The following is a 22290-nucleotide window of genomic DNA, read 5'->3' as shown; positions in this document are numbered from 1 at the left end:
TAGATACTGAGAGATTGTCTCCCCTGACTGGGGAATCTAGAACACAGGGGTCGGGGGGTTGCACAGGGATAAGGGATAAGTGGCCAAACATTTAGGATAGGGATGAGGAGAATTTTTTTTACTCAGAGGGTTGTGAATCTTTGGAATTCTCTACCCCTGAGGGTTGTGGATGCTCCATTGTTGATTCTATTCAAGGCTGGGATAGACAGGGAATCAAGGGATATGGGGTGTGGGCGGGAAAGTGGAGATGAAGACGAAGAACAGCCATGATCACATTGAACAGTGCCGCAGGCTTGGAGGGCTGTGTGGTCCAGTCCTCTTCCTATTTCTTATGAGGAGAGACTATCAAAGCGTATTCATGTGAGACTAGAACTAGGGGCTGTAACTTGCAGGTACAGCTAGTAATTAGGAAGGCAAATGGATGTTGGCCTTTATTGCAAAGGGGATGCAGTATAAAAGTAGAGAAGTCTTACTCCAACTGCACAGGGCGTTGGTGAGACCACACCTAGAGTACTGTGTACAGTTTTGGTCTCCTTACTTAAGGAGGGATATACTTGCATTGGAAGCAGTTCAGAGAAGGTTCACTTGGCTGATTCCTGTGATGATGGTGTTGTCTAATGAGGAAAGGTTGAGCAGGTTGGGCCTTTACTCATTGGAGTTTAGAAAGATGAGAGGAGATCTTATTGAAACATAAAAGATTCTGAGGTGGCTTGATAGGGTAGATGCTGAGAGGATGTTTCACCTCGTGGGGGAATCTAGAACTAGGGGCACAGTTTCAAATTAAGGGGTCTCCCATTTAAGAAGAAAATGAGGAGGAATTTCTTCTCTCAGAGGGTCATTAATCTTTGGAATTCTCTTCTCCAGAGGACAGTGAAGGCTGGGTCAGTGAATATATTCAAGGCTGAGTTAGACAGTTTTGATCTACAGGGAGTCAAGGGTTATGGGGCAGACAGGAAAGTGGAGTTAAGGCCACAATCAGATCAGCCATGATCTTACTGAATGGGAGAGCAGGTTCGAGGGGCTGAATGGCCTAGTCCAGTCTAATATTCTTATGTCACAAACAAATCCAATAAGGAATTCACCCAGACAGTGGCTACCACAAGGTTGTGGAAAATAACATAGATGCATTTAAGGGGAAGCTGGATAAACACATGAGGGAGAAAAGAATATAAGGATTATGCTGATAGGGTGAGATGAATTAGGGGTGGGAGGAAGTTCATGTGGAGCATAAACACTGGCAGAGACCAGATGGGCTGAACTGCCTGTTTCTGTGCTGGAATTTTTTGTAATATTTTGGACAGTACCACATCTAGAATATTGTGTATAGATTTGGTCTTCTTACTTAAGAAAGGATATAATTGCATTGGAAGCAGTTCAGAGAAGGTTCACTAGGCTGATTCCTGGGATGAAGGGGTTATCTTATGAGAAAAGGTTGGACAAGTTGGGTCTGTGTTCATTGGAGTTTAGAAGAATGAGAGGTGATCTTATTGAAACATATTGGCCATGACGGATTGGGAAATGTTACTTAAAGGGAAGATGGTGGATTGGCAATGGCAAACATTCAAAGAGCGCATGGATGAACTGCAACAATTATTTATTCCTGTCTGGCTCAAAAGTAAAATGGGAAAGGTAGCCAAACCATGGCTTACAAGGGAAATTAGAGATAGCATTAGATCCAAGGAAGAGGCATATAAATTTTCCAGGAAAAACATCAGATCTGAGGATTGGGAGCAGTTTCGAATTCAGCAAAGGAGAACCAAGGGATTGATTAAGAAGGGGAAATAGAGTACGAGAGCAAGCTTGCGGGGAACATAAAAACTGACTGTAAAAGTTTCTATAGGTATGTGAAGAGAAAAAGATTGGTGAAGACAAATGTAGGTCCCTCACAGTCAGAAACAGGGGAATTTATTATGGGGAACAAAGAAATGGCTGACCAACTAAATACATACTTTGGTTCTGTCTTCACAAAGGAGGACACAAATATCATACCAGAAATGTTGGGGAACACAGGGCTTAGTGAGAGAGAGGAACTGAAGGAAATCAGTATTAGTAGAGAAATAGTGTTGGGGAAATTGATGGGATTGAAGGCCGATAGATCCCCGGGGCCTGATGGGATGCATCCCAGAGTACTTAAGGAAGTGGCCCTAGAAATAGTGGATTCATTGGTGGTCATCTTCCAAGATTCTATAGACTCTGGAACAGTTCCTACAGATTGGAGGGTAGTTAATGTAACCCCACTATTTAAAAAGAGAGGTAGAGGAAAAATAGGGAATTATAGACCAGTCAGCCTGACGTCGGTACTGGGGAAAATTCTGGAGTCCATTATCAAAGATTTTATAGCAGAGCACTTGGAGAACAGTGGTAGAATTGGGCAGAGTCAGCATGGATTTACGAAAGGGAAATCATGCTTGACAAATCTACTAGAATTCTTTGAGGATGTAACTAGTAGAGTTGATGAGGGGGAGCCAGTGGATGTGGTTTATTTGGACTTTCAGAAGGCTTTCGACAAAGTCCCACATAAGAGATTAGCGTGTAAAATTAAAGTGCATGGGATTGGGGGTAGTGTATTGCGATGGATAGAAAATTGGTTGGCGGACAGGAAACAAAGAGGAGGGATAAATGGATCTTTTTCCGAATGGCAGGCAGTGAATAGTGGGGTACCGCAGGGATTGGTGCTAGGACCCCAGCTATTCACAATATATATTAATGATTTAGATGAGGGAACTAAATGTAATATCTCTAAATTTGCAGATGACACAAAACTGGGTGGGAGGGTGAGTTGTGAGGAAGATGCAGAGAGGTTTCAGGGTGATTTGGACAAGTTGAGTGAGTGGGCAAATGCATGGCAGATGCAGTATAATGTGGATAAACAGGAAGGCAGATTATTATCTGAACGGCTATAAATTGAGAGAGGGGAATATGCAGCGAGACCTGGGTGTTCTTGTACACCAGTTGCTGAAGGTAAGCATGCAGGTGCAACAGGCAGTAAAAAAGGCAAATGGTATGTTGGCCTTCATAGCGAGAGGATTCGAGTACAGGAGCAGGGATGTCTTGCTGCAATTATACAGGGCCTTGGTGAGACCACACCTGGAATATTGAGTGCAGGTTTGGTCTCCTTATCTGAAGAAGGGTGCTCTTGCTATAGAGGGAGTACAGTGAAGGTTTACCAAACTGATTCCTGGGATGGCGGGACTGATGTATGAGGAGAGATTGAGTCGGTTAGGATTATATTCGCTGGAGTTCAGAAGAGTGAGGGGGGATCTCATAGAAACCTATAAAATTCTAACAGGACTTGACAGGGTAGATGCAGGAAGGATGTTCCCGATGGTGGGGGAGTCCAGAACCAGGGGTCATAGTCTAAGGATACGGGGTAAACCTTTCAGGACTGAGATGAGGAGAAATTTCTTCACCCAGAGAGTAGTGAACCTGTGGAACTCTCTTCCTTGGAGACCAGGGGAGGCAGGGTCATTGAATGTTTTTAAGGCAGAGGTAGACAGATTCTTGACAAACAAGGGAGACAACGAGTATCGGGGGAAGGCAGAAAGTGGAGTTGAGGCCACAAACAGATCAGCCAAGATCTTATAGAATGGTGGAACAGGCTCGAGGGGCTGAGTGGCCTTCTCCTGCTCCTAGTTTGTATGTTCATATGTATATTTCAATAAAAAGGGAATTGCTGAATGGGGGAGGCGGAAATAGTGAGTTAGTGGAGAAGAAATGGAATTTGCCGGATATTTGATTTTACTTCAGTGTTTTCGAAGGCGAAGGATCTCGAGGAAGAGGCAAATCCTGAACTGGTTAAAAGTGAGATAAGTGATATTAAACAAATCAAAGGAAATTCTTTGAGAAGTGAGTTAAGCTAAAGAGGACAAAGTCCCAGACTTGATGGGATACATCCGAGGATGTGGAGAGAATTGAAGGAAAGACACCAGATACTATATTCTCGGATTCCACTGGGAGCAGCTGTGTTCTAGTGGACAGTGAAATGGCCACTGTAAACCCATTTCGAAAGGCAGCCTCCCAGGATGTGTAAAGGCCAGAGACAGAAATAGTCAATGTGAATCTCAGAAAGGAAGTTTGTGTTTGAATTACCCGATGAAGTTCTTTGAGAAGTAGGAAACATAGTGGATATGGTGTCCTCGGAATTACAGAAAACCTTTGACAAAGTAGCATACAGGAGACTAGTGGTGAAGATCGGTTAAATGGAGTGAGGCAAATGGTAGTAAATTGAATTAAAACGTAATTCGGATGGAGGAAACAGGAGTAGGATTTCAGGACAGATCCTGAGTGTTGTTGGAAGTGGTGCTCCATCGGGTTCTGTTCTGGGATCACTTTCGTTCACTACACACAAAAAAAGGAAATACTGGGTTTTATGGCAAGAGATACAGAATATGAAAGTTGAGATGTCATGGTGGATCTATATAAAAACTTAATAAAAGGCTAAATTTACAGATGGTACAAGGTCGATAAAGACGGTAGTCTCCAAAGCTGAACAGGATAAGTCATTGAAGAGTTTGGAATTGGTTACTGCAGGAAAATGAGATTCAATGCAAAGAAATGTGATGTGCTTTAAATTCAGAAAGTGATGATTACTTACTTGGAAAGAAACTGGTGTACGTGGAAAATGAAAGAGTCTGCTCTCCATCTTACAAAAAACATATTGAGGGAGAAAAAAAGCTTTTCATAAATGATACCAGAACTGAGAGGGTATAACTCTGAAGAAAGACTGAACATAGTCCTTGGATAATAAGTGTCTGAGATTGAACAGGTTGGGGGCTCTTTTCTCTTGAAAAGAGAAGGCTGAGAGGTGACCTGATAGAGCTCTTTAAAATTTAATGGGATAGATGTAGAGCAGATGTTTGCACTTGTAGGGGAGACCAGAACTAGGGGCTATAAATATAAGATAGTCACGACTAAATCCAATAGGGAATTCAGGAGAAACCTCTTTACCCAGCGAGTGGTGAGAATGTGTAATTCACTACCACAGGGAGTGGTTGAAGTGAATAGCATAGAGGCATTTAAGGGGATGTTCTGATGAAGGGTCACTGACCTGAAACGTTAACCCTGCTTCTCTCCACAGATGCTGCCAGACCTGCTGAGTATTTCCAGTACTTCCTGTTTTTATTTAAGGGGAAGCTAGATAAACACATGAGGGAGAAAGGAATAGAAGGACATGTTGGTAGGGTGAGATGAAGAGGAGTGGGAGTGGAGCATAAACAACAGCATGGCACAGTTGGGCTGAATGGCCTGTTTCTATACTGTACATTCTGTGATAGTCCATGTAATAGAGCAGAGTTGGAGTATTGTGTGCAGTTCTGGGCTTCACACTGTCAGAAGGATATTGGACTTTAGAGAAGGAACACTACCTCAGTGAGACTGTTAACGTTAAAACATGAGATATGAACTCCCCAGACCAATTTAAAGTATATGATAAGATTTCACATTTTAAGTCTTTCACTATAACTATAACTGTGTGTCAGTTTTCTGAAAGCAGATGTTTTCCCTCTCTCTCTTCTGAGGCTGCTGCTACTGGTCTGGGTGTCTTCTGGTCTTCTTTATAGCCTCCAGACTTCTGAAAGCCCGTTCAATTTATCCAAAATCAAAAGTCAACGGTCATTTGCCTTTTTTCAATGTGCAGAGTCCACAAATCTGGCCACAGCAGAACCACCCAGGCCTTGCTTTGTTTCAACTCAAGTTTGTACCTACAGAGCCCCTGGCTCCCTGTTTACAATCTGAGAGCCTGGGAGTGCGAAACCCAATTGCCTTTGAGTTTTTCAACCTTGTGCTCTGATTTCAAAAGTGTCTTTGATCTGGGTTCCTTGTTCCCATGGTAACTAGGATCCCTGTCTTGTCTCTCGGTAGAGTTGGTGTGAGGTCACATGTCTCCTCCAAACCCTTCTTATACTACATTAAAAAAATCACAGTTTTTAAAAACAAAGTTCAGCGTTCATAACACAGCATAGATTCACAAGGATGAAGGCTGGTGTGTGTGGAGATACAAATACAAAGGAAAATTTGAAAATTGGGGCAGCACTCATTAGGGAGATTACAGTGTAGTTTGTGGGAAGGTGTTTAAAGCTATGGAGGGATAGGACAGAGTAGATAGAAACAGACTGTGTTCAGTAGTTGAGGGCTCGATAACAAGGCATAGTGCAGGAGAAATCTGTTTACACTTGGGCTACATAGCTGTATCCTCTATCTACTGGAGTTGGTGAGTGGAACAGAAACCTTGTCAACATTTAAGAATCAGTTAGACAAGGTGTTGAATTCCCTCCCGAAATCTGCCTCTCTAACTCCCTCTCCTGCTTTAAGAAACTCCTTAATACCCTACCTCTTGGTGCAAGCTTTTAGGCATCTCTCCTAATAGAGCCATCTTTAGCTATGTGTTATAGTTTGTCTGATTACACCTCTCTGTACCTGGGGAAGTCCCTCTACATTAAAAGCACCAGACATATTGAAGTTGTTGGGTTGTTGAAAGGATGTGGAACAAATGGATATGCAAATGGTGCAGGCACATGGGTTTAGGATCGGGTTCATGTAGAGGATAAACAGCAACACAGTAGCATTGATGCAAATGGTCTGTGTCTGTGTTGTAGCTTCTATGTAGTTCCATAACACCATCCTGACTTGGAACTATATCGTCGTTCCTTCACTGTCGCTGGGTCAAAATCCTGGAACTCCCTTCCTAACAGCACTGTGAGTGTACAAAGAACAAAGAAAATTACAGCACAGGAACAGGCCCTTCGGCCCTCCAAGCCTGCGCCGATCCAGATCCTCTATCTAAACCTGTCGCCTATTTTCTAAGGGTCTGTATAAAGTACCTACCACACATGGACTGCAGCGGTTCAAGAAGGCAGCTCACCACCACCTTCTCAAGGGCAATTAGGGATGGGCAATAAATGCTGGCCTGGCCAGTGACACCCACATCTTGAGAACAAGTTTTAAAGGTGCAAGTTGTAGAATACCGGACGGGAGTGAATTATTCCCTTTCATCTGACGTATTCGGTAATCGGAGTGGCTGATACAGAGGCACACATGAATTATACAGCTGGTGAGTGTTCAGAAGATCACAAGCCATGGGCAGGCCCATTCAGCCCTTCTTAGCTCATCTAGTCAGCAAGACCTGACAACTTCCCCTCCCCCTCTGCTTCTTTACTGACCATAAAGTTTGTCCTTCTGTACACGATCTGTGCAACATTCCTGAAATTCCTGACAGCAGCACTCCAGTTTCCGTTTACTACCTTTGACCCTGTGCCTTTTGTCCCACTGTCAGGTTTTACAATCTTATATATCCGAGAGGTCACCTCACAGTCACTTCCTCTCAAACTTGCAAATCTTAACGGGGTAAGAATCCGCCATGGCCGGTTTGCAGTGGACAGCTGGTGAGGTGCAGGCAGCATCCACTGTGAGGGCCTTGACTAGTCCCTTAGCAGGCCTTGTTGCAATATTTGGACATTTCACCTAGCATTGTTCTGCAGAAGAGAGCCATTCGGCCCATCTTGCCTGTGCTGGTTCTTTGAGACAGAGCTATCCAATTCGTCCCACTCCCCTCTACTTTCTCCCCCACAGCCCTGCAAATATTTCCCCTTCCAATTCCCTTTTGAAAGTTACTGTTGGATCTGTTTTCACCACCCTTTCAGTCAGCGCGTTCCGCATCACGATAATGTTTGAGTATTTTTGATCTTTGGGATCTGAGTTTATAATCTAAGCTGTGATAGCATGGAAGGCTTCTGTTTATTTTGTCTTGTCTACCTAGAGGCTTTCGTCTGTGCTGTATGATTCTGTTTCTATGGCAATGTTAAACTTGGAGGACCAGTTGAAACTGAGAGAGCGAGGCAGCAACACGTTGTGTTAGGTAAGATATTTAAGTGGGCAGAACAATATTAGGTAAAATTTCTTGGGTTCATGTAGAGGATAAACAGCAACACAGTAGCATTGATGCAAATGGTCTGTGTTGTAGCTTCTATGTAGTTCCGTAACACCATCCTGACTTGGAACTCTATCGCCGTTCCTTCACTGTCGCTGGGTCAAAATCCTGGAATTCCCTTCCTAACAGCACTGTGGGTATACCTACCCCACATGGACTGCATCGGTTCAAGAAGTCAGCTCACCACCACCTTCTCAAATGCAATTAGGGGTGGGCAATAAATGCTGGCCTGGCCAGTGACACCCACATCGCATAAACAAATAAAAAAAAGCTGTCTCTGTCACTTCTCTCTCTCCCCCTAGCTCACCGGGACTAACTTCCTCTAAGGCTCCCCTCCTGCCCTAGCCCTGAACTTGCATCTTTCTCTAGTCTCCCTCCTATCTCCCCTCGTCGTTCTCTCAGCTCATAGAGTCAATAGTTATTGTGGCACAGAAGGAGGCTATTTGGTCCATCGAGTCCATGCTGGCTCTCTGTAGAGCAGTTCAGTCAGTTCCATTCTCCCACTCGATCCCTGTAACCCAGCAAGTTTACTTCCTTCACGACCCATCCCATTTCTTTTTGAAATCATTGATCATCTCCACATCCACCACCCTCGTAGGCAGCGAGTTCCAGGTCATTATCACTCGCTGTGTATAAAACTTCTTCCTCACATTCCGTCTGCATCTCTTGCCCAAAACCTTCAATCTTTGTCCCCTAGTCCTTGCACCATCAGTTCATGGGAACAGTTTTTCCTTGTCTAACTTATCTAAACCTGTTATAATCTTGTACACATCTATCAAATCTCCCCTCAATCTCCTCTGCCCCAAGGAGAACAAGTCCAGCTTTTCCAACCTAACCTTACAACTAAAATCCCCCATCCTGGAACCATTCTGATAAATGTCCTCTGCACCCTCACATTCTTCCTAGAAACATGGAAAAGATAGAAAAATAGGAGCAGGAGTAGGTCATTCAGCCCTTCAAGCCTGCTCCGCCATTCAATACGATCATGGCTGATCATCCAAACTCAGTAACCTGTTCCCGCTTTCTCCCTGTATCCCTTAATCCCATTAGCCCGAAGAACTATATCTAACTCTTTCTTGAATATATTTAATGATTTGGCCTCCTAAAGTGTGGTCACCAGAACTGGATGCTATACTCCAGCGCTTTATAAAGGTTCAGTATAACCTACCTGCTTTTGTACTCACTGTCTCTATTTATGAATCCCAAGATCCCATATGGTTTACTAACCACTCTCTCAATATGTCCTGTCACCTTCAAAGATCGATGTACATGTACCCCCAGGTCCCTCTGTCCCTGCACACTCTTTAGAACTGTACCATTACATCTATATTACCTCTCCCTATATCTTCTGCCAAAATGCAAAAACTGACACTCTATTTATTAAATTCCATCTGCCACTTGTCTGCCCACTTTGCTATCTAGCCTACCTATGTCCTTTTGCAATCAATTGGTATCATCCTCACTGACTGCACACCTGCAAGTTTGGTAACATTGGCAAACTATGAGACTTTATTCTGTATTCCAATATCCAAGTCATTTATATATATCAAAGAATGCAGTGGTCTGAGCACTGAACCTTGGGGACTACCATTGTCAACCATCCTGTAGTCACCCTGTCGATGAGACCCACTTCCTGCTCCCTTGATCCTATTCCCACTAAACTGCTGATCACTCAACATCCCTTCCTGATCTTCAAGTTAGCTGATATTGTTAATGGTTCCCTCTTCTCAGCATTCGTCCCTATAAATCTGCCATCACCACCCCTTTCCTCAAAAAAACCCTTTGACTCCTCTGTCCTTACAAACTACCATCCCATCTCCAATCTCCCTTTCTTCTCCAAAGTCCTTGAAGATGTTGTCACCTCCCAAATCCGTGCCCATCTTTCCCGGAACTCCATGTTTGAATCTCTCCAGTCAGGTTTCCACCCCTGTCCCAGTACCGAAGCAGCTCTTATCAAAGTCACAACTGACATCCTGTGTGATCTGACAATGGTAAACTTTCTCTCCTCGTCCTTCTACACCTGCCTGCAGCCTTTGACACGTCCTGCTGGGTGGGACTGCTCTCACCCAGTTCCATTCTAATTTATCTAATTGTTACCAGAAAATCTCCATCAATGGCTTCTCTTCCTGTTCCTGCACCGTTACCTCTGATGTTCCTCAAGGATCTATCCTTGGCCCCTCCTATTTCTCATCCAGATGCTGCCCCTCGGTGACATCATCCGAAAAACACAGTGTTAGTTTTCACATAAATGCTGAAACACCCAGCTCTACCTCACCAACGGCTCTCTCAACTCCTCCACTGGAAAGTACAATTTTGTTTCTGGTACAGAATCCAATTTTTAAATCTAAATATTGTTACAACTGTAAGTTTGTTCCCTTTTATCTCCCAAATAAGTGGTAGAACTGTTAATTTCTAGGTAAGATCCATCCTCTTTGATTCCTAAGAAAGGTTATATTACTATTAATTTCTAGGTAAGATCCATCCTCTTTGATTCCTAAGAAAGGTTATATTACTATTAATTTCTAGGTAAGATCCATCCTCTTTGATTCCTAAGAAAGGTTATATTACTATTAATTTCTAGGTAAGATCCATCCTCTTTGATTCATAAGAAAGGCTGTATAACTATTAATTTATAGGTAAGGTCTGTCCCTCTTGATTTCTAAGAAAGCCTAGCTGAGAATGTTGTGATGGTCAATTTTTCACTAGTCATCTAACTGTGTTTCAAGATTATAATTCAGATTTTGGGTTTGGTTAGCTTTGTCAAAGTTTCAGTTGACTGATTTAAGGCTATTAGCAAAAAAACACCTTCTCAACTATTACACTTCGGTAGCTTTTGTAACAGTTTGCAAAACTATGTTATCAGTGTTTTACCATGTGATGAGGTTCATGACTTTTGAGCAGACCCTCTTTATCAGAAGCTGCCTTTATTGTTCTAAGATGAGGCAAGCTTTTTCACTCAGAGGCTTGTGCCCATCTATTATTATAGAAATGAACTTTCTTTAATCTTTTAGGAAGATTAACCCTTTTTAAATCCCTCATTCATAGGAAAATAATTCTTTTAACCTTATAATCCCTCATTATAGCCGGATTCCTTCACCGGTATCATATCTGACCCTGAGATGACCCCATATCCTTGCTGTCACTAAGACCACCTCTTTCCACCTCTGTAACATTAGCTGTCTCTGTCACTGTCTCAGCTCAGCTACTGTTGAAACCCTCTTCCATGCCTTCGTTACTTCTAGATGACAAGGATTGGGTGTTGTCATGCAGGCCCCCACCTGCCAAGACTGAGGCACACATTATTTCGCTACATGAACATTAAAACTTAAAATTACTGCTGGGAAGAAAAGAGGGCCTATCACAAGGATTTACCAGGCCCCTCACCGGAAAGACCATTTTTGAACACTAGCAGACAGTGTTGGAACAAAGGACCCAGTCCCTGCTTCCCCAATACACAGAAGACCTGGTCAGACCAGTTTAGTCGCATGACTAACTGGCGGTTGGAGTTTTTTGAATTTGAACTTGCCACAGAGTTTTAAAACTCAGAAAGCTGTTTGCTCCTGGACTGAAAAGACCTCTCTCCTGTCTGCTCTCATCTCTTTCTCACCAGCTTTGGAAACCACTGAAGACATATGAACCCCAAGAGAGAAAAGTCTGCTACAGTGAACAAAGTTTAAGAAGAATACAGGGCCCCAACGAAAAGCAAGATCTACAGATCAAGGACTACAGCGAGCTTGAAGAAACATAACAAAAATGCTTCTTCAGAGATTGCCTCAAACCTTTCTACTTTATTATTCTTCTGCTCTTTTCTCTCTCTATGTGCATGTGCATATAATGTCCCGGTGTTAACTGATTTAAGTTTTAATAAATTTCACTTTTCTTCTTTAAACCTAAGAAAGTCTGTTTGTGCTCATTTCTTTGCCTTATCATTGGAAAGCAGTGAACAAGGATTCACCAAGGGGGAGTTCACAACACAGTGTGTTTAAAAATAAAACCCTGTTACAATAAGACCAGGTGAAGGCTGAAAGGGCCCCCTAGAGATCTCTCTCACTTGGTCATAACAGTGTGTCGAATGGCCCTCTTTCACATTGTAACTTCTCTATATTTTGATTGGCACCCCATCACCAGTATTGTCACTCCCTACACCACCGACGCATTGTGGCAGCAGTGTGTACCATCTACAAGATGCACTGCAGCAATGCACCAAGGCTCTTTAGACAGCACCTTCCAAACCTGCGACCTCTATCAACTAGAAGGATAAGGGCAGCAGATGTATGTGAACATCACCACCTGCAAGTTCCCCTCCAAGTCACACACCATCCTGACTTGGAACTATATTGCCGTTCCTTCACTGTTGCTGGGTCAAAATCCTGGAACTCCCTCCCTAACAGCACTGTGGGTCTACCTACCCCACATGGACTGCAGTGGTTCAAGAAGGCAGCTCACCACCACCTTCTCAAGGGCAATTAGGGATGGACAATAACTGGGCTTGATGAAAGCTACCACTGTGCTGTGAAATATTTAAAACTCACTCTGTTGACTTCACACAATGTGACTGGGTCTGGAATTCATCCAAAGTTTCATTCATGAATACTGATCTGAAGAACTAATTTAATAGTATTCCTAAATCCCTGTAGTAATTCGACTTAACTTAGCTTTAAATGGCCCTAATTAGTTCATAACACTTTGCAAACCTGATATTAAAACATTGATGATTACCTTAACTCCTGCGAGTTTTGTGTTTTTGGAAATGTCAAGACACATTATTTGCCTTTTAAATGAGCTTCATTTTCAGGCTAGCTTTTACAACTTGAACAGAATACAAGGTATTCTGATTAACTCGATCTTATCACCGAGCTATATGAGTGAGTACAGATTATTACATTGGATTCCTGGGGATTACTGAGCCTGATACTGTGCTGAGCTGAGTTAAGATGGAGAATTGCATTCAGCACAGAGGCAGCCTGGCTTTAATGACTGCATTCTCGACTGATTGGAATTCAGCTGCTTTGCAATCACTGGGGGCCACTCATTCTCTCTGCAGCCCATGTGGCACAAAAGATAAAAGAAAAAGCAGTGAATATCAAGTGTTGGATTTGATCCTGAGACGTCTTCCCACAGCTCAGTGAAAATGATATTTTATTATTGCAATTTTACAAAGAGTTTGTTCTCAATTTCCAAGCAAGTGCAGCTGGCAATTACAATTACCCATATACAGTAAAACATCCCAACAGGAGAATGAGGAGAAATGGACTCTGAACAAAAGGAGGAGAAATTGGCAGGAGGATTCGAAAGGAGAGGGTGGAGGTAGAGAGGCAGAGAGGTTATTCCAAAGCTAAAGTTTAAATGGAAAGTGCTGCAAATTCTCAGCAGGTCTGGCAGCACCTGCAGAGAGAGAAGAAACAGAGTTAACGTTTCAGGTCGATGACCCTTCACCAGAACAGAGAAAGATGTCCAAAGGCACGGCCACCAATGGTGGAGTGGGAGGGGGTGGGGTGGATACACAAGAGGCAGAGTCAGAAGAATGGAGAGTTTTTGAAGGGTTGGGGGAGGGGTTACAGAGACAAAGGGCGAGGCCATGTAGGGACATTTTAAATTGGAGGTGTTAAGAGATGGGGGGTTCGACTTGGTGAGGGATAGGATATGAACTGAAGAAGCTGAGGAAGACTGGAAATGAGAATAAATGGCTGTAATTTTCTCCCAGTTTTCCAGACAGCACTGAGACAATGTGCGGAGGATTGTGAGAGTGTTCTGGTTGTGATACTGGGAGATGTACAGAAAGGGGCTAATACTTCCTTTCTCCTCTGACTTTTCATTTCTTACAAAGGACACTGAACTCATGACTTTTTGGGCTCCCCTCTCCCCTCGGTCCTATCCCTCTGTAATCTTCCAATGCCCTGGATCTCAAATTGATCTTCAGTTATTTCCCTGAGATGGTCAGTGCCTGTAATCTCAGTGTGTAAACAGGGTGGGATTGGATGAGAGAAGATTATTGCTGCTGCTGTGCTCTAATCTTCTCAATAAACTGTCTGTCTGTGGCTGACCTTCAGAGAGCTGAGGCTTTGTGTCGAAGGGGACGTACAGTGCCAACAAACACCGTGAAGCCTGTAATTAAACCGTTACCTTGGAGATGGATCTGCAGCAGATGCTGACTCTAAGTGACAGAAAACCCTACAAGCTGAAGCCCTAAACCTCCAGGAGCAGTTCCATGAGAGGCCCTGGAGTCCTGAGGCAGTGTTTACCTGTTCAGTTTCCGAGTGACCTAATCAGAGGCTCCACACAGCCCGGCTTTATCCCCCTCTGCTGTCAAATACATTTTATTAAGTGACTGTGTGATGCTCCCTCAGGGCCTGCCAAGTGTCGTTCAGATGGATTAAACACTCCCTCACACATTAACTAGGTGACTGTCTGTACCTGACTTATTAGAATAGACACAGGTCCTCGCGCACACCTTTAAGCAGATCTGCAATCTGTGCCGTTGTCACTGGTGATAAATGCCAGTCCAGTGAAATCCTGATGTTACCCTCAATTACCTCACAAACTTTTCTCTGCCACTTCCCTCTGCTGACTATTTGTTTTTTTTAATTCATTCATGAGATGTGGGCGTCGCTGGCCAGGCCAGCATTTATTGGCCATCCCTAATTGCCTTTGAGAAGGTGGTGGTGAGCTGCCTTCTTGAACCACTAGGTGGTAGAGGTCGCGGGTTTGGAAGGTGCTGTCTAAGGAGCCTTGGTGCGTTGCTGCTGTGCCTCTTGTAGATGGTACACACTGCTGCCACTGTGCGTTGGTGGTGGAAGGAGTGAATGTTGAAGGTGGTGGATGGGATGCCAATCAAACGGGCTGCTTTGTCCTGCAGGGCATTGGGGTTCCCACCCTAGTACCCAGTCCAGTCTCCATTGTAAGAATGAGCCTTTGAGAGTAAGATTTGGAAGGTTGGCTGTTCATCTCCCTGGAGGTGGATGTGATCTGTATGAAAAGAAACTATTTCCATTTCTGCCTCCTCATGACCTCATAGAGAACAACAAAGTGACTCACAAGACCATCGATATCACTTAATTGTGTGATTCAAACCAATGTCTCCACGTCAAAGAACCATCACATGTTCAGTTGATAAATGCACTGTGTGGTGTTGCACTGTATAACAAACTTCAGTCCTCAGTCAATGGGTGAATGAACCGCTGTACGAGCTCTCAATTAGAATTAGAATTAGAATTAGAACATTACAGCGCAGTACAGGCCCTTCGGCCCTCGATGTTGCGCCGACCTGTGAAACCATCTGACCTACACTATTCCATTTTCATCCATATGTCTATCCAATGACCACTTAAATGCCCTTAAAGTTGGCGAGTCTACTACTGCTGCAGGCAGGGCATTCCACGCCCCTACTACTCTCTGAGTAAAGAAACTACCTCTAACATCTGTCCTATATCTATCACCCCTCAACTTAAAGCTATGTCCCCTCATGTTTGCCATCACCATCCGAGGAAAAAGACTCTCACTATCCACCCTATCTAACCCTCTGATTATCTTATATGTCTCTATTAAGTCACCTCTCCTCCTTCTCTCCAACGAAAACAACCTCAAGTTCCTCAGCCTTTCCTCATAAGACCTTCCCTCCATACCAGGCAACATCTTAGTAAATCTCCTCTGCACCCTTTCCATAGCTTCCACATCCTTCCTATAATGCGGTGACCAGAACTGCACGCAATACTCCAGGTGCGGTCTCACCAGAGTTTTGTACAGCTGCAGCATGACCTCGTGGCTCCGAAACTCGATCCCCCTACTAATAAAAGCTAACACACCATATGCCTTCTTAACAGCCCTATTAACCTGGGTAGCAACCTTCAGGGATTTATGCACCTGGACACCAAGATCTCTCTGTTCATCTACACTACAAGAATCTTCCCATTAGCCCAGTACTCTGCATTGCTGTTACTCCTTCCAAAGTGAATCACCTCACACTTTTCCGCATTAAACTCCATTTGCCATCTCTCAGCCCAGCTCTGCAGCCTATCTATGTCCCTCTGTACCCTACAACATCCTTCGGCACTATCCACAACTCCACCGACCTTAGTGTCATCCACAAATTTACTAACCCACCCTTCTACACCCTCTTCCAGGTCATTTATAAAAATGACAAACAGCAGTGGCCCCAAAACAGATCCTTGCAGTACACCACTAGTAACTAAACTCCAGGATGAACATTTGCCATCAACCACCACCCTCTGTCTTCTTTCAGCTAGCCAATTTCTGATCCAAAGCTCTAAATCACCTTCAACCCCATACTTGCGTATTTTCTGCAATAGCCTACCGTGGGGAACCTTATCAAACGCCTTACTGAAATCCATATACACCACATCCACTGCTTTACCCTCATCCACCTGTTTGGTCACCTTCTCGAAAAACTCAATAAGGTTTGTGAGGCACGACCTACCCTTCACAAAACCGTGCTGACTATCGCTAATGAACTTATTCTTTTCAAGATGATTATAAATCTTATCTCTTATAACCTTTTCCAACATTTTACCCACAACCGAAGTAAGGCTCACAGGTCTATAATTACCAGGGCTGTCTCTACTCCCCTTCTTGAACAAGGGGACAACATTTGCTATCCTCCAGTCTTCCGGCACTATTCCTGTCGACAATGACGACATAAAGATCAAGGACAAAGGCTCTGCAATCTCCTCCCTAGCTTCCCAGAGAATACTAGGATATATCCCATCCGGCCCAGGGGACTTATCTATTTTCACACTTTCCAAAATTGCTAACACCTCCTCCTTGTGAACCTCAATCCCATCTAGCCTAGTAGCCTGAATCTCAGTATTCTCCTCGACAACATTTTCTTTCTCCACTGTAAATACTGACGAAAAATATTCATTTAACGCTTCCCCTATCTCCTCTGATTCCACACACAACTTCCCACTACTATCCTTGATTGGCCCTAATCTAACTCTAGTCATTCTTTTATTCCTGATATACCTATAGAAAGCCTTAGGGTTTTCCCTGATCCTATCCGCCAATGACTTCTCGTGTCCTCTCCTTGCTCTTCTTAGCTCTCCCTTTAGATCCTTCCTGGCTAGCTTGTAACTCTCAAGCGCCCTAACTGAGCCTTCACGTCTCATCCGAACATAAGCCTTCTTCTTCCTCTTGACAAGCGCTTCAACTTCTTTAGTAAACCACGGCTCCCTCGCTCGACAACTTCCTCCCTGCCTCACAGGTACATACTTATCAAGGACACGCAGTAGCTGCTCCTTGAATAAGCTCCACATTTCGATTGTTCCCATCCCCTGCAGTTTCCTTCCCCATCCTACGCATCCTAAATCTTGCCTAATTGCATCATAATTTCCTTTCCCCCAGCTATAATTTTTGCCCTGCGGTATATACCTGTCCCTGCCCATTGCTAAGGTAAACCTAACCGAATTGTGATCACTATCACCAAAGTGCTCACCTACATCTAAATCTAACACCTGGCCGGGTTCATTACCCAGTACCAAATCCAATGTGGCATCGCCCCTGGTTGGCCTGTCTACATACTGTGTCAGAAAACCCTCCTGCACACACTGGACAAAAACAGACCCATCTAAAGTACTCGAACTATAGTATTTCCAGTCAATATTTGGAAAGTTAAAGTCCCCCATAACAACTACCCTGTTAATCTCGCCCCTGTCGAGAATCATCTTCGCGATCCTTTCCTCTACATCTCTGGAACTATTTGGAGGTCTATAGAAAACTCCCAACAGGGTGACCTCACCTCGCCTGTTTCTAACCTCGGCCCATACTACCTCAGCAGACGAGTCCTCAAACGTCCTTTCTGTCGCTGTAATACTCTCCTTGATTAACAATGCCACACCTCCCCCCCTCTTTTACCATCTTCTCTGTTCTTACTGAAACATCTAAATCCTGGAACCTGCAACATCCATTCCTGCCCCTGCTCTACCCATGTCTCCGAAATGGCCACAACATCGAGATCCCAGGTACCAACCCATGCTGCAAGCTCACCCACCTTATTCCGGATGCTCCTGGCGTTGAAGTAGACACACTTTAAACCAGGTTCTTGCTTGCCAGTGCCCTCTTGCGTCCTTGTAACCTTATCCCTGACCTCACTACTCTCAACATCCTGTACACTGGCACTACAATTTAGGTTCCCATACCCCTGCTGAATTAGTTTAAACCCCCCCGAAGAGCACTAGCAAATCTCCCCCCCAGGATATTGGTACCCCTCTGGTTCAGGTGAAGACCATCCTGTTTGTAGAGGTCCCACCTACCCCAGAAAGAGCCCCAATTATCCAGGAAACCAAAACCCTCCCTCCTGCACCATCCCTGCAGCCACGTGTTCAACTCCTCTCTCTCCCTATTCCTCGCTTCGCTATCACGTGGCACGGGCAACAACCCAGAGATAACAACTCTGTTTGTTCTCGCTCTAAGCTTCCACCCTAGCTCCCTGAATTTCTGCCTTAAATCTCCATCTCTCTTCCTACCTATGTCGTTGGTGCCTATGTGGACCACGACTTGGAGCTGCTCCCCCTCCCCCTTAAGGATCCTAAAAACACGATCCGAGACATCACGAACCCTGGCACCTGGGAGGCAACATACCAACCGTGAGTCTCTCTCGTTCCCACAGAACCTCCTATCTGTTCCCCTAACTATGGAGTCCCCAATGACTAATGCTCTGCTCCTCTTCCCCCTTCCCTTCTGAGCAACAGGGACAGACTCTGTGCCAGATACCTGTACCCCATTGCTTACCCCTGGTAAGTCGTCCCCCGCAACAGTATCCAAAACGGTATACCTGTTGTTGAGGGAAACAGCCACAGGGGATCCCTGCACTGCCTGCTGGTTCCCTTTCCTTCCCCTGACGGTAACCCATCTACCTACTTCTTTTACCTGAGGTGTGACTACCTCCCCATAACTCCTCTCAATAACCCCCTCCGCCTCCCGAATGATCTGAAGTTCCTCCAGCTCCAGCTCCAGTTCCCTAACGCGGTTCTCGAGGAGCTGGAGTTGGGAAATCAATTAAGAGTACTATCTCACCCAAACTCTCCTCCTGTAGATCATCTTCCAGCACAGTACCAGCAGCTTCCTGTGCTCTGATAAAACAGCAGATAGTGTGTTTATGATCTGATTGTGGTTTCAAGGACCATCACACAGTCTCAAGACGATACTCTAGGTTGACACGCTGCTACCAAGGAGAGAGAGTGCTGCACTGTCAGAGGGTCAGTAATGAGGGAGTGCTGCACTGTCAGAGGGTCAGTAATGAGGGAGTGCTGCACTGTCAGAGGGTCAGTACTGATGGAGTGCTGCACTGTCAGAGGGTCAGTATTGAGGGAGTGCTGCACTGTCAGAGGGTCAGTATTGAGGGAGTGCTGCACTGTCAGAGGGTCAGTAATGAGGGAGTGCTGCACTGTCAGAGGGTCAGTAATGAGGGAGTGCTGCACTGTCAGAGGGTCAGTACTGATGGAGTGCTGCACTGTCAGAGGGTCAGTATTGAGGGAGTGCTGCACTGTCAGAGGGTCAGTACTGAGGGAGTGCTGCACTGTCAGAGGGTCAGTATTGAGGGAGTGCTGCACTGTCAGAGGGTCAGTACTGAGGGAGTGCTGCACTGTCAGAGGGTCAGTAATGAGGGAGTGCTGCACTGTCAGAGGGTCAGTACTGAGGGAGTGCTGCACAGTCAGAGGGTCAGTACTGAAGGAGTGCTGCACTGTCAGAGGGTCAGTATTGAGGGAGTGCTGCACTGTCAGAGGGTCAGTACTGAGGGAGTGCTGCACTGTCAGAGGGTCAGTAATGAGGGAGTGCTGCACTGTCAGAGGGTCAGTACTGAGGGAGTGCTGCACTGTCAGAGGGTCAGTACTGAGGGAGTGCTGCACTGTCAGAGGATCAGTACTGAGGGAGTGCTGCACAGTCAGAGGGTCAGTACTGAAGGAGTGCTGCACTGTCAGAGGGTCAGTACTGAGGGAGTGCTGCACTGTCAGAGGGTCAGTACTGAGGGAGTGCTGCACTGTCAGAGGGTCAGTACTGAGGGAGTGCTGCACTGTCAGAGGGTCAGTATTGAGGGAGTGCTGCACTGTCAGAGGGTCAGTACTGAGGGAGTGCTGCACTGTCAGAGGGTCAGTACTGAGGGAATGCTGCAGTCAGAGGGTCAGTACTGAGGGAGTGCTGCACTGTCAGAGGATCAGTACTGAGGGAGTGCTGCTCTGTCAAAGGGTCAGTACTGAGGGAGCGCTGCACTGTCGGAGGGTCAGTACTGAGGGAGCACTGCACTGTCAGACGGTCAGTACTGAGGGAGTGCTGCACTGTCAGAGGGTCAGTACTGAGGGAGTACTGCACTGTCAGAGGGCCTGTTCTGAGGGAGTGCTGCACTGTCGGAGGGTCAGTACTGAGGCAGTGCTGTACTGTCAGAGGGTCAGTACTGAGGGATTGCTGCTCTGTCAGAGGGTCAGTACTGAGGGATTGCTGCACTGTCAGAGGGTCAGTGCTGAGGGAGCGCTGCACTGTCGGAGGGTCAGTACTGAGGGAGCACTGCACTGTCAGACGGTCAGTACTGAGGGAGTGCTGCACTGTCAGAGGGTCAGTACTGAGGGAGTACTGCACTGTCAGAGGGCCTGTTCTGAGGGAGTGCTGCACTGTCGGAGGGTCAGTACTGAGGCAGTGCTGCACTGTCAGAGGGTCAGTACTGAGGGATTGCTGCTCTGTCAGAGGGTCAGTACTGAGGGATTGCTGCACTGTCAGAGGGTCAGTGCTGAGGGATTGCTGCTCTGTCAGAGGGTCAGTACTGAGTGGTGATGTCTTTCAGTTGAGATGTTAAACCAAGGTCCTATCTACCCTCTCCTGTGGGTGCAAAGGTTCCCACAGCACTGGATTTTGTTCAGGAGAACTTCCTTGATCAGTATGTTCTCAGCCCAGGTAGGAAGGAAGCATTGCTGGATCTCCGAAGAAGGGTCACTGACCCGAAACGTTAACTCTGCTTCTCTTTCCACAGATGCTGCCAGACCTGCTGAGTGGTTCCAGCATTTCTTGTTTTTATTGCTGGATCTGGTGCTGGGAAATGAGGTGAGCCAAGTGGACCAAATGTCTGTGGGGGAGCACTTGGGTAAGAGTGATCATCGTATCATAAGGTTTAGATTAGTAATGCAGAAAAGCAATGAACAAAATACGATAGAATTGGAAGAGGGCTAATTTCAATGCGATGAGAAGGGATCGAGCCAGGGTAAAATGGAATCAAAGACTGATGGGAAGAGCTGTCTTAGAACAATGGGTTATCTTTAATGAAGAGATGCTTCAGGTGCAGGTTAGGAACATTCCAACAAGGGTGAAAGGTAGGGGAACCAATAACAGGGCTCATTGGATGACGCGGAGTTAGAGATGATGATGAAACAAAAAAAAGAGGATGTTTGATGCATGTCAGGTGAATTCTTCAAGCAAGATCTTGGCCAAATACAATAAGTATTTGGAAGGAAGGTGAAGAGGAAAATTTGACTGGCAGAGAGAGAATATGAGAATAGAATGGCAGGCAACATAAAAGGGATCTCAAAGATCTTCTCAGCCTAATATACTTAATGAATACTTTGTATTGGTGTTTATGAAGGAAGTGGAATCTGACAAAATATCAGTAGAAGCAGAGAGAGTAGAGACAATGGATAGGGTGAAAATTGAGAGGGAGGAGGTACTGGAAAGGCTGACTATGCTTATGGTAGCTAAGTCACCTGGTCCAGATGGCTTGTATCCCAGGTTGCTAAAGGAAGTGCGGATGGAGATAGTGGAAGGGCTTTTCATAATCTTCCAAACTTCCCTGGATATGGGGGAGGTGCCAGAGGATTGGAGAGTGGCAAATGTGACACCCTTATTAAAGAAAGGGTGTAAGGACAGTCTGAGCAACTGCAGGCCAGTTAGTTTAACATCAGTGGTGGGTAAGGTTTTAGAAACAATAATCAGGGAAAAAATCAACAGACACTTGGAGAGGTTTGAATTAGTTAAGGAGAGCCAGCGCAGATTTGTAAAAAGGCAGAACATGCTTGACTAATCTAATTGAATTTTTTTGATGAATGGAGAAGGTTGATGAAGGGAATGTGGTGGATGTTGTTTATATGGATTTGATAAAGTAGCACATAAAAGGCTGGTTAACAAAATTGCTGCTCATGGAATAGGAGGGTCAGTGTCCAATTGGATAAAAAAATTGTCTTAACATGGGAACATATGTACATGGAACATAGGAGCAGGAGTAGGCCATTCAACCCATCGAGCCTGTCCCACCATTCAATATGATCATGACTGATCTTCCACTTCAATGCCTTTTTCCTGCCCTATCCCCATGTCCCCTTATGTCATTTGGATTTAGAAATCTGTCAATCTCTGTTTTAAACATACTCAATGAC

This window comes from Heterodontus francisci, chromosome 3 (genome assembly GCF_036365525.1).
Source record: "Heterodontus francisci isolate sHetFra1 chromosome 3, sHetFra1.hap1, whole genome shotgun sequence".
Taxonomy (NCBI): domain Eukaryota; kingdom Metazoa; phylum Chordata; class Chondrichthyes; order Heterodontiformes; family Heterodontidae; genus Heterodontus; species Heterodontus francisci.
The sequence above is the reverse complement of the archived record's forward strand: the minus strand, read 5'-3'. Positions refer to the sequence as shown.